At 38.9% G+C, this 9,665-nt stretch overlaps 1 long non-coding RNA gene across 2 annotated transcripts; it reads left to right on the top strand.

Moving 5' to 3' along the window:
- Positions 1-102: 102 nt before the first annotated feature.
- On the top strand, positions 103-8,947 carry LOC133247480 (uncharacterized). 2 transcript variants are annotated; one of them, XR_009736394.1, is made up of 3 exons: positions 103-188; positions 2,075-2,190; positions 8,540-8,947. It is a non-coding gene; the product is annotated as an uncharacterized LOC133247480 (long non-coding RNA). The 2 variants fall into 2 exon arrangements; XR_009736395.1 differs by lacking the exon at positions 8,540-8,947 and adding an exon at positions 6,591-7,466.
- The last annotated feature ends 718 nt before the right edge of the window (positions 8,948-9,665 follow it).

Below are 9,665 nucleotides of genomic sequence, written 5' to 3'. Positions count from 1 at the left end.
CCTGACCAGGGACCAAACCTAGCCCCCCTAGTGCAGAGTCTTAGCCACTGGACCACCGGGGAAGTCCCCAATAACAATCTTATGTGTTTCTTTTCCCAGGGATATCTGTGTTCCAGCCAGCAAATCTGAATCCAAAGCAAAGAATTTCTAGGTCAGAGCTTTCAGGCTATGTGATCATATTGCAGAAGGTAAGAGAGCCTTCTCCTAACTGTAGCACATCACCCTATACCAAGCCTGCAGGACAAGCTAACCAGAGCTGTAGTTTGTGAGTTTACCATGCCCCCTCCCCATGCCCTCTTCTTCATGGTGCTGCGATAGCTCATCAAACAGAAGGGGCTGATGGAGGAAAACCTCATAAATCTTTGGAAGTCAAATTTTAGACAAAGCAAACTTTACTGACTCTTGGAGACAGATCAAAAATTTATTAACTGAGAAAAAAAATGAAAGTCTGTTCGTGCACTTCTGCGGCTGGGTGCATGTCAGTCGACTTTCGTAAGTGCTGTGAAAGTCTAGCCTGCTCTCACACAGCTAACCAGCCAGGATGTGCCCTCTTTCAAGTCCCTCTCCCTTCACATCTCCTCTTCTCTCTCTCTGGAAAGCTCTTATCACTCTTTCTGCACCTGGCAAAAGCCTATTCATCTTTGCAGGCCTTGCTCAAATGCCATCTACTCTGTAAAGCTTTTCAAAAAAAAAAACCTTCATCCAACCATCCAGCAAAATTAGTCACACAATTCTTTATCTCCTAATGTTTTGTTCCTACCTTTGGCATAAGGCTTGCCCCAGTTTATTCGCACATCACGCTGTAGTAGAGTTAGTGGTTTGTGCTCTGTCTCCACACCAGGCTGTGAGCAATTAGATGTCAAGAGCCCTGCCTTATTCATGTTTGTATTCCTGGTATCAGGCACTGTGCCTGGTATGTAAATGTGCCCTCAGTAAACTTTGGTGGAATCAAATTGATTAACTTTGGGGAAGGACTGGATCTCCTCAAGGTTCCATTTCCTCCTTTATAGGAGATGACAAAGATGTCTATAGCAAAATGTCAGTATTCAGATTCAGTGATATGTCTGACGTGAAATATTCTTACACTGAACACAGACCCTTGTACATAATTAGCTCACTAGGAGTTGACCAAAGTCATCCATTCAATAAAAATTATTTAATGTGTCCCCAGTGAATCTCAGTAAACACAAGAAGCAATGACCCTGATCTCATGGAGTTTATATCTCCGAAGGAGAAGACAGCTGATGACCAGTACAAAAATAAATATACTAGAAAATACCAGTGATAAAACACTTTGAAGAAAATTAAACAGAGTGTTAATACAGAAAGTGACTTGGACAAGGGAGGTGGTGGAAAAGGCTTCTCAGAGGAGGTGATGTTTAAGCTGGAATCCACATGACAAAAAAAAAAAAAAAAAAAAACTGGAATATGAGCACTCTGGGCTCTCCAATGGCAAGTTCATACCCTGAAACATATATGAGATAGAAGTACAGAAGGAGGAAAACAAGCTGAGCATGATGAGAGAATTTCCCCTACGAGAGGAGCAGAGGCATGAGGTTGAGGAGTGAGGCTGGAGAGACAGGTACAGGGTAGATTATTTGAGGACTTAACAGACTAGGAAAAGGAATTCATATTTTAGCCAAAGTGCAATGAAAAACGTTTTAGAGTTTCTTTTTTTCAAATTTTAAACTTTTTATTTTGTGTTGGGGTTTAGATGATTAATGATGTGGTTATTTCAGGTGAAAGGACTCAGCCATACATACACACATGTCCATTCTCCCCGCAAACCCCCTTCCCATCCAGGCCGGCACATAACATTGAGTAGAGTTTCACGTGCTATACAATAGGTCCTTGTTGGTCATCCATTCTGAATATAGCAGTGTGTATATGACCATCCCAAACTCCCTAACTGTCCCGTCCCCCTCCGGCAACCATAACTTCTTTTCTAAGTCTATGCATCTCTTTCTGTTTTGTAAGTAAGGTCATTTGTATCATTTCTTTAATCAGAGTAGTGATGTGCAGTGACTGATGTTTTGAAAAGTTCACTCTAACAAATGCTTGCTCCTGACTGTAGTAGTCTAGGAAAGAGATGCTGGCTTGACCTTGGCTGATGGAAGTGAAGATGGAGAGGAAAGGATTTGAATCTGTTTCAGAGGTACAGCTGAGAATGACTGAGGAAAATTAGGGAAGGTAAGGAACCAAGTCTGATGTGGAGATTTTGACTTGCTTCTGAGGTTAAGTTTGAAAATGCAGAAAATGTTTTAAAACAATTAGCAATAAATGTACTTTCCCCTAGTCCTCCTGTGAAGTACAATTAAAAATTGTGGGCATTACTTATAAACCAAACACATAAGAAGACTCTAAAAAGTAGAGAGAAGGCAAGTCAACTTGGGACTTTAGGACCCAAAGAAACACAGTGGTGAATACCCCTGGCCTTGAAGATAGCAATACAGGGGTCACAGACTGAAAAAAATCCCCCCAAAAGTCTGCTCTCTCTGACCAAATGACTAGGAAAGGAACAGCCAAGCAAGACAGAAACTTTTAGATAATAACTGTTCTATTCCAGGCAAACACTGCAGAAAAATTTGTGGCTCCACTCTTGTCCACACCAGCAAAACCCAAGTAGGAAGTCTAGGCTCCCACCCTCTTAAGGCTCTCATGAGGAGCTAGCTCCAATACCCAAGGAGCTGGCATAAAAAAAGTCCAAGGAAGAAGCCAGGAATTTAAAAAACCCCACTGGCCAGTAACAAACACCCCAACCCTCATGGTATTAATAGAGATCCCATGGAACAAACAGAAATCTACACTTACCTAATGATAAGAAGTAGCCATCCCCCTCCCCACTAGGATGGTGTCAGAGGAGGAGAGGAGGCCTGATGGAAAATCAGAACTTTCATCAACACTCAGCAATAAAAATTCTGCCCTTACCACAGCATCAGTGGAGACCATAAGGGGAAACAACATTGTCATCTCCACCCATCAGTAAGGAGAAACCCTCACCCTCACCCCACCACTTAGGAGACTGAGTGGAGAGCATAGATTTCTACCTCCATCTGACAGCAGCCGGGTAGTGATGTCCCTCCCCACTCCCCTACCCCAACCCCAACCCACTCCCACTGCCAGAGAAGCGTCAGATTAAATCCGTTTTTAAAATAAGGATTAAATAAGGTCTAGAATCTCATACTTCACATGAAAATATCCAGGTTTCAATAAAATAATTCATTATACAAAAAAATTGGAAGCACTCAAATTGAATGAAAAAAAAAAAAATAGATGTTAAACCCCAAATGACAGAGATATTAATACGACCTGACAAAGATTTTAAAGCAGCTACAAATATACTTCAAACAAATAAAAATAGGAAATAAAAGATACAAAGAAAAACCAAATGGAAATTTTGGAGCTGAAAAATACAATAACTGATATAAAAATCTCAGTGGATGTGCTTAACGACAAAAAGAGTGAAATGAAAGACAGAACATTAGAAATTACCCAACTTGAAAAACAGAAAAGAGAGACAAAAAATAGTATCAAAGTTCTGTAGGATATTTTTTTTTAATGTCTAACATTTATGTACTTTGAGTCTCACAAGGCAAGTAGGAAAATGGCAGGGCTGAAAATGTACTCAAGAGAAATCATGGATAAAAACTTCCTAAACTTTCCAGGAGAAAAAGACCTACAGGTTTAAGAATAAAGTCCAAACAGTGTAAACCTGAAGAAATGCATACCAAGACACATCATCATTAAACTTCCGAAAACTGAAAACCAGAGAAACTCTTAAAAACAGCCAGGAAAAAATGACATCTCACCTATAGGAAAACAATGACGACAGCAGATTTCTTATCATAAATTATGGAGGCTAGAGGAAGTGGCATTACGTTTTTCAGTGACAAAAGAAAAGAACTGTCAACCAAGAATCAAGTATCCAGTTAAAACATTCTTCATCCATGACATAGATATCTAAAGTTTCTGAGATGAAGGAAAGCTAAAGTCTCACCAGGGAACCTACACAAAAAGAATAGCTAAAGAAATTTTCTCTAAACATAAAGAAAACAATACAAGGAAGAATCTTGGAATATTAGGGAGTTGACTCATTGGAAAAGACTCTGATGCTGGGAGGGATTGGGGGCAGGAGGAGAAGGGGATGACAGAGGCTGAGATGGCTGGATGGTGTCACTGACTCGATGGACATGAGTCTGAGTGAACTCCAGGAATTGGGGATGGACAGGGAGGCCTGGCGTGCTGGATTGCAAAGGGTCGGACACGACTGACCGACTGAACTGAACTGAAGTAAATATAACAAGCTTTCCTCCACTTGAGTTTTCTAAATAATGTTTGAAGGTTGAAGCAGAATTTATAACATTGTCTGAGGACAACGTATACAGAGGAAATACTATATGTAGAGGAAATAGGAATAGGGAAAGATATAGGGACAAAAAGAGAACTAAGTTTTCTATACTTCACTTGAACTGGTAAAATGACACCACCAGTAGACTGCAATAAGTTAGGTGTACATATAATATAATACTTAGAGCAACCAATAAAAAGCTATATTTAAAGATATATTTTTAAAAGATAAAATAGAATTTTAAAATATATTCCAGAAGCACACAGGAAGGTGAGGGGAAAAAAGAAATGAAAAACAATAGAACAAAAAGAAAACAAACAAAATAAAATAAAATGCTAGATTTACGTCCTAATATATTGATAATTACATTAAATATAAATGGCCTACATATACACATTAATAACAGAGGTTAGCAGGTTGGATTATAAACCATGACCTAGCTATATGCTGTCTACAAGAAACTCACTTCAAGTATAATGATATAAGAAGGTTGAAAGTAAAAAGATGAAAAAATACATATCATGCAAACATGAATCAAAGAAATATAGGAGTGGCTATATTATTATCAAGCAAAGTAAATCTCAGCACAAAGAAAATTACTAGAAACAAGAAGCGACATTACATAATGACAAAGGGATCAATCCACCAAGAAGACATACCAGTCCTAAATGTATACATACCAACAGCAGAGCTACAAAGTATATGAAGCAAAAGCTGATATAACTGAAATGAGAAATTCACACATCCACAATTATAGTTAGAGACTTCAACATCCCTCTCAAAAATTGAGAAAACATCTAGGCAAAAAAGCAGCAAAGACATAGAAACACTCAATGCCATCAAACAACAGACTGACATTTATAAAGTCCACCACCACCCAACAACAGCAGAATCCATAGTTTTTTCTCAAGTTCTCACAAATCACTTACCATTTTCTGGGTCATAAAACAAGCCTCAACACATTTAAAATAATAAGGATAATAAAAGAATGCTACAAACAACTCTATACACACAAATTTGACAACTTAGAAACTGATCAATACCTAAAAAAACACTAATTATCATCACTCAGTATTATCATCACTAAGTACATCACTCAATATTAAATAGATCACTTGAATAGCTCTATAATACTAACAAAATTTAAACTCCCCAAAAATATATCTCCAGGCCTAGACTGTTTTACTGGAGAATTTGATCCAAAATTTGAAGAAGAATTAGTACCACTTGTACACAATCTCTTCCAGAAAATAGAAGAAGAAAGAACATTTTCCAATTCATTTTCTGAAGTTAGTATTACCCTGGTATAAAACCAAAGATGGAGAATGAAAAAGAACGACAGAAAGAAAAGGAAGGAAGGAAAGAAAGGAGAGAGGGAGGGAGAAAAGGAAACCACAGGTCAATATTCCTCATGAATATAGATGTAAAAAAAATTCTTAACAAAATATTAGTGAATAGAATTCAGCATTATATAAAAAGAATTCTATACTATGATCCAGTGGGATTTATCCCAGGGATGGAAGGCTAGTTTAGCATTTGAAAGTCAACCAATATGATCCACCATATTAAAAGATTAATAGAAAAAAAAAATCACATGATCTTATCAATAGTGCCCCCAAAAAATGTACTTGAAAAAATTTAACCATCCTTGATTAAAAAAAAAAAAAAAAACAGAAAAATAGAAATAAAATGTACTTTCTTTAACTTGATAAAGACCTTATTCCATGCTCCTTCATGGAAATCCTTTTTATAATTCTCTCCATCTTCATCTTTAAAAAATGTGTTGATATCTTATTTCCTAATGTTGCCTTTTTTTTTTTTTTTGCTGTTCTGATTTACCTATTTGTAATCCTATACTATCATTTTAGTAGGATCTGAAGAGAGAGGGAAAAATTATGGTACTTAATCCATCCTCTTTATCCAAAAGTTCCTACTCATCCTTTTAATTACCACCTCCCTCTGAGAAGTCCTCTCGCTGACCACAGTAATCTATTTTAACTCCTAATTAATTTAACATATAACTGTCTTCAGTTTCATCTTTACTAGCTTTGTGGGTCCATATCTAGGTTTTAAGCTTTTTAAAGCAATAATGGCTTTTAACATTTCTATTTACCCATAGAACATCCAGTACAGTACTAAGTGTTCACTATTTGATTAATAAAAATAAGTAAAATAAGTTTTATGAATTTATAATATAACCCAGTTTCCATAATTCAGATTTTATTTTTTATTAATGTTTCAGTATGGTGGATCAATGAACATATTACATCAGGAACTTCACAATGCACCACCCTATCACACATACCAACTAACAGGAGAAGGTGTAAGAGGTCACATCCAAGTCCCAAAATGAAAAGCACACTGCCATCTCCTGGATCAAAGCTAATAAGGCAGCCCTTGAAAAAATGAATACAGCTCGGAGTAAAAAGCAGATCTATGGGAAGCAACTATACATGAAAATGAGACTCTTTTCTTTCCTTGTAACAAATGTTAAGGATAATTAAAATCAATATTGATCCCTATAATAATGAAAATCTTAAGTGTGAATTCAGGTGGTTTACAGCTAGTTAAGGTGACCTGTTAAAACTGCCTTCCAAATTCATCTAAGGAGCCTCATTCCCTTCTATGATTTTCTCTTTTCAAAAATGTCCTCGATTCAAAATTCTTCAGTGGTCACTGTTGTCATGTGGTCAGTTAAGAGAAAATTTTGTTCTTCTTTTCTCTGTCAGAGGCAATGGCAGATTAAATGTAATGAAAAATGAGATGGCAAACTTGCAGTGCAACCTAACTATAGCATTTCAGACTATAGGCTGGAGTTTTTTCCAGACACTATACATCCACATTTTGACTGACGGACTCTGATTACCCAAATCAGGCTTCCTTGGATGAGAAAAGTGATAGGGTGAGTCAAAGCGCAAAGTCCAATCCCAGGTACCCAGTGTAACAGACAAAACCGAAGTAAAAAGCAAGCCAAAATCTGGGGACACGCAAGCTTTCCTGCATTGTGTGTTTCCTGGATTTTCTCTTCCCTTCGGCAAGATTCTCCCATTTTTCTGGGAAACACAACTGGGGTTTTGGCCAAGCAGATGTAAATGCTTACCCACTCCTTTGGGGAAGTCCAGAAAGTAGGAATGATACATGTGCAAGTGCAGAGGCTGCCAGCTGAGGTGCTGAGCCTTTAAATGGGAAGCCCGTCTTCACAGAAAACTGTGAACCTCTGCAGAGACTATGAGGTTTGTTCACAGACTGTGGGGTTTACAAATCTGTTTCACCTGACTCAGGCAGCTGGTAGTGAAGAAGGGCCCCCGTGCAAAGAAGCAGTGGACTTCACACGCAGGGATACCTGTTCCCTTTTCTGTCCCAATGCCCTGATGGCATCCTCAAGTGTGGCAACATTTCGTTAAACTCTGCCTTCCAGTATCATGAATGACCCCCTAGAGCTGGATCCCTGATGATAATACCTAAGTCAATTTGAGCGTGGTACCCTCTCTGGATTCTGCATCTTGGGGGCCTTCACATGGCCCTGCTGTTTGATCTGCAAAAGGGCTAAAAGCAGATACTACCTTATAGCATCCTCACTCTCCACTAACCTCAGCCTAGCTGTTACTGAGGTAACAATAACCAGAGCTATGTCAGGAGTGCCTCGCACTGAACCACCTCAGGAGACTGCTCACCCTGGAGACCCATGGATACTCTTGTCAAGTTGTGATCCCGGGACCTCAGCTTCTCCAGGCCCCACTAAGACAAAGCTCTGAGCCTGTGGGAGGTGGCAGGCTCCTTACCTTCCTCTTCTCCTCCATTTCTCCAGTTAGATCACCTTTTTCACTTCCAGATGACTAAACTCCACATTGGCTTTGGTCTCCCAAGGCCTGCCTTTGGATTTTTTTCAGAATCCTCTTCTCCAAGGCATGAGGATGTCATGGGTTTTATCACATAAAATTATCCCTGCTAATGGACCAATTAGCTCAAATTCAAATTATTATCATGCCTGGGCCAAGTAAAACTGTCTCCAAGAGGTCTAGAATAGACTATCCAGGCATTACAGGGAGCCAGTGGGTAGATGTAACCAGAAAGGGGCCCTCTGTCACCAACAGAGGGGCCAGAGCCAAGGACATGATCAAGTTTATAACCAAGCAGAGCTTCCACTCCTGCCAGACTCTCTAGATAACAGTGTTTGGTCTTGAATTGTAGGTTCCTGGCACTAAAATCAGACCAGTAGCTGGAGAAACAGATTGGCACATCAGTGGTCTCTATTTATTGCTGGCTAATAAATGGATCTGAGTACTTTCCTTTGGTTTTCCTGCCATCCTAATAAACTACCACCGGCCCCACAAGCAGTAACTAATCACAAAGAATTCCAGGATGTTTAGCACTCACAGGCTTAGTTCAAAGAGTAAAGATGAAACATGATATAATCTTCGGGGTATAAGACCAACGACCACAAAATGATGACAACTTGTGGTCTCAGTTTGGCCTTTTGCCACTGCAAATGTACTCCTTTACTGTAATTCAGGATCTGCCTTGAATTCATCATTATTACAGTTTTTGCTCTGATGTTACAGAACATATATATTCAAGGATCCCAGTGAGACTAAACAGCAAAATCACTACATCTTATTACTTTAATGGACTCTGTAAATACCAAAAGGATTTATTGGTGATGGAAACAGGGAGGCAGGAAAAAAAAAAGAGAAACATATCCCTGTATGCTGCGACTTAAAGCAGACTTGAGTATCACATACAGACACAGCCATTTCCCACCAATCACACGTGAGTATAAACACACATAGGAACATGCACCACCCCCAACCCCGTCCCAAGCAAAGAGACATTTCTGTACACTTCTTTCTGACTGCGTTTTCATGACATCTCTTCCTCTTCAAAGTCCAGTCTGATATTTATTTTAGATACGGGTCCCATGCACTAAAGTATTGAAAGAAGGATACCTTCCCACACACCCTACCGATTTTATGAAACTGGAAAAGGGGACTCTGCTTGGTGTAAGAAGGCGGGCTTTCCGATGTGGTCAGTATACGACACTGTGGTGTGTGAAAACAGGTAAAGGGGGTCAACTGAATGGTGCCAGATGGAAACTAAGCTTTTGGTGGTGAGCACATGCTATAGTGTATCTAGAAGTAGAAATAAAATGTTATACACATGAAACATATAATGTTACATATAAACCAAAATTACCTCAATAAAAAATAAACTTTCATTTTGATTCCATCAGAATGCTTTCTGCCACATACATGCTATTTTCTGAACATCCAGTGGGTGACAGTAACACCAAAGAAATCCACCTGCCAGCCTGTCCCCT

Source organism: Bos javanicus, chromosome 5 (assembly GCF_032452875.1).
Source record: "Bos javanicus breed banteng chromosome 5, ARS-OSU_banteng_1.0, whole genome shotgun sequence".
In the NCBI taxonomy this organism is placed as follows: domain Eukaryota; kingdom Metazoa; phylum Chordata; class Mammalia; order Artiodactyla; family Bovidae; genus Bos; species Bos javanicus.
Note: the sequence above shows the minus strand (reverse complement) of the source record. Positions and strands in the feature narration are given on the sequence as shown.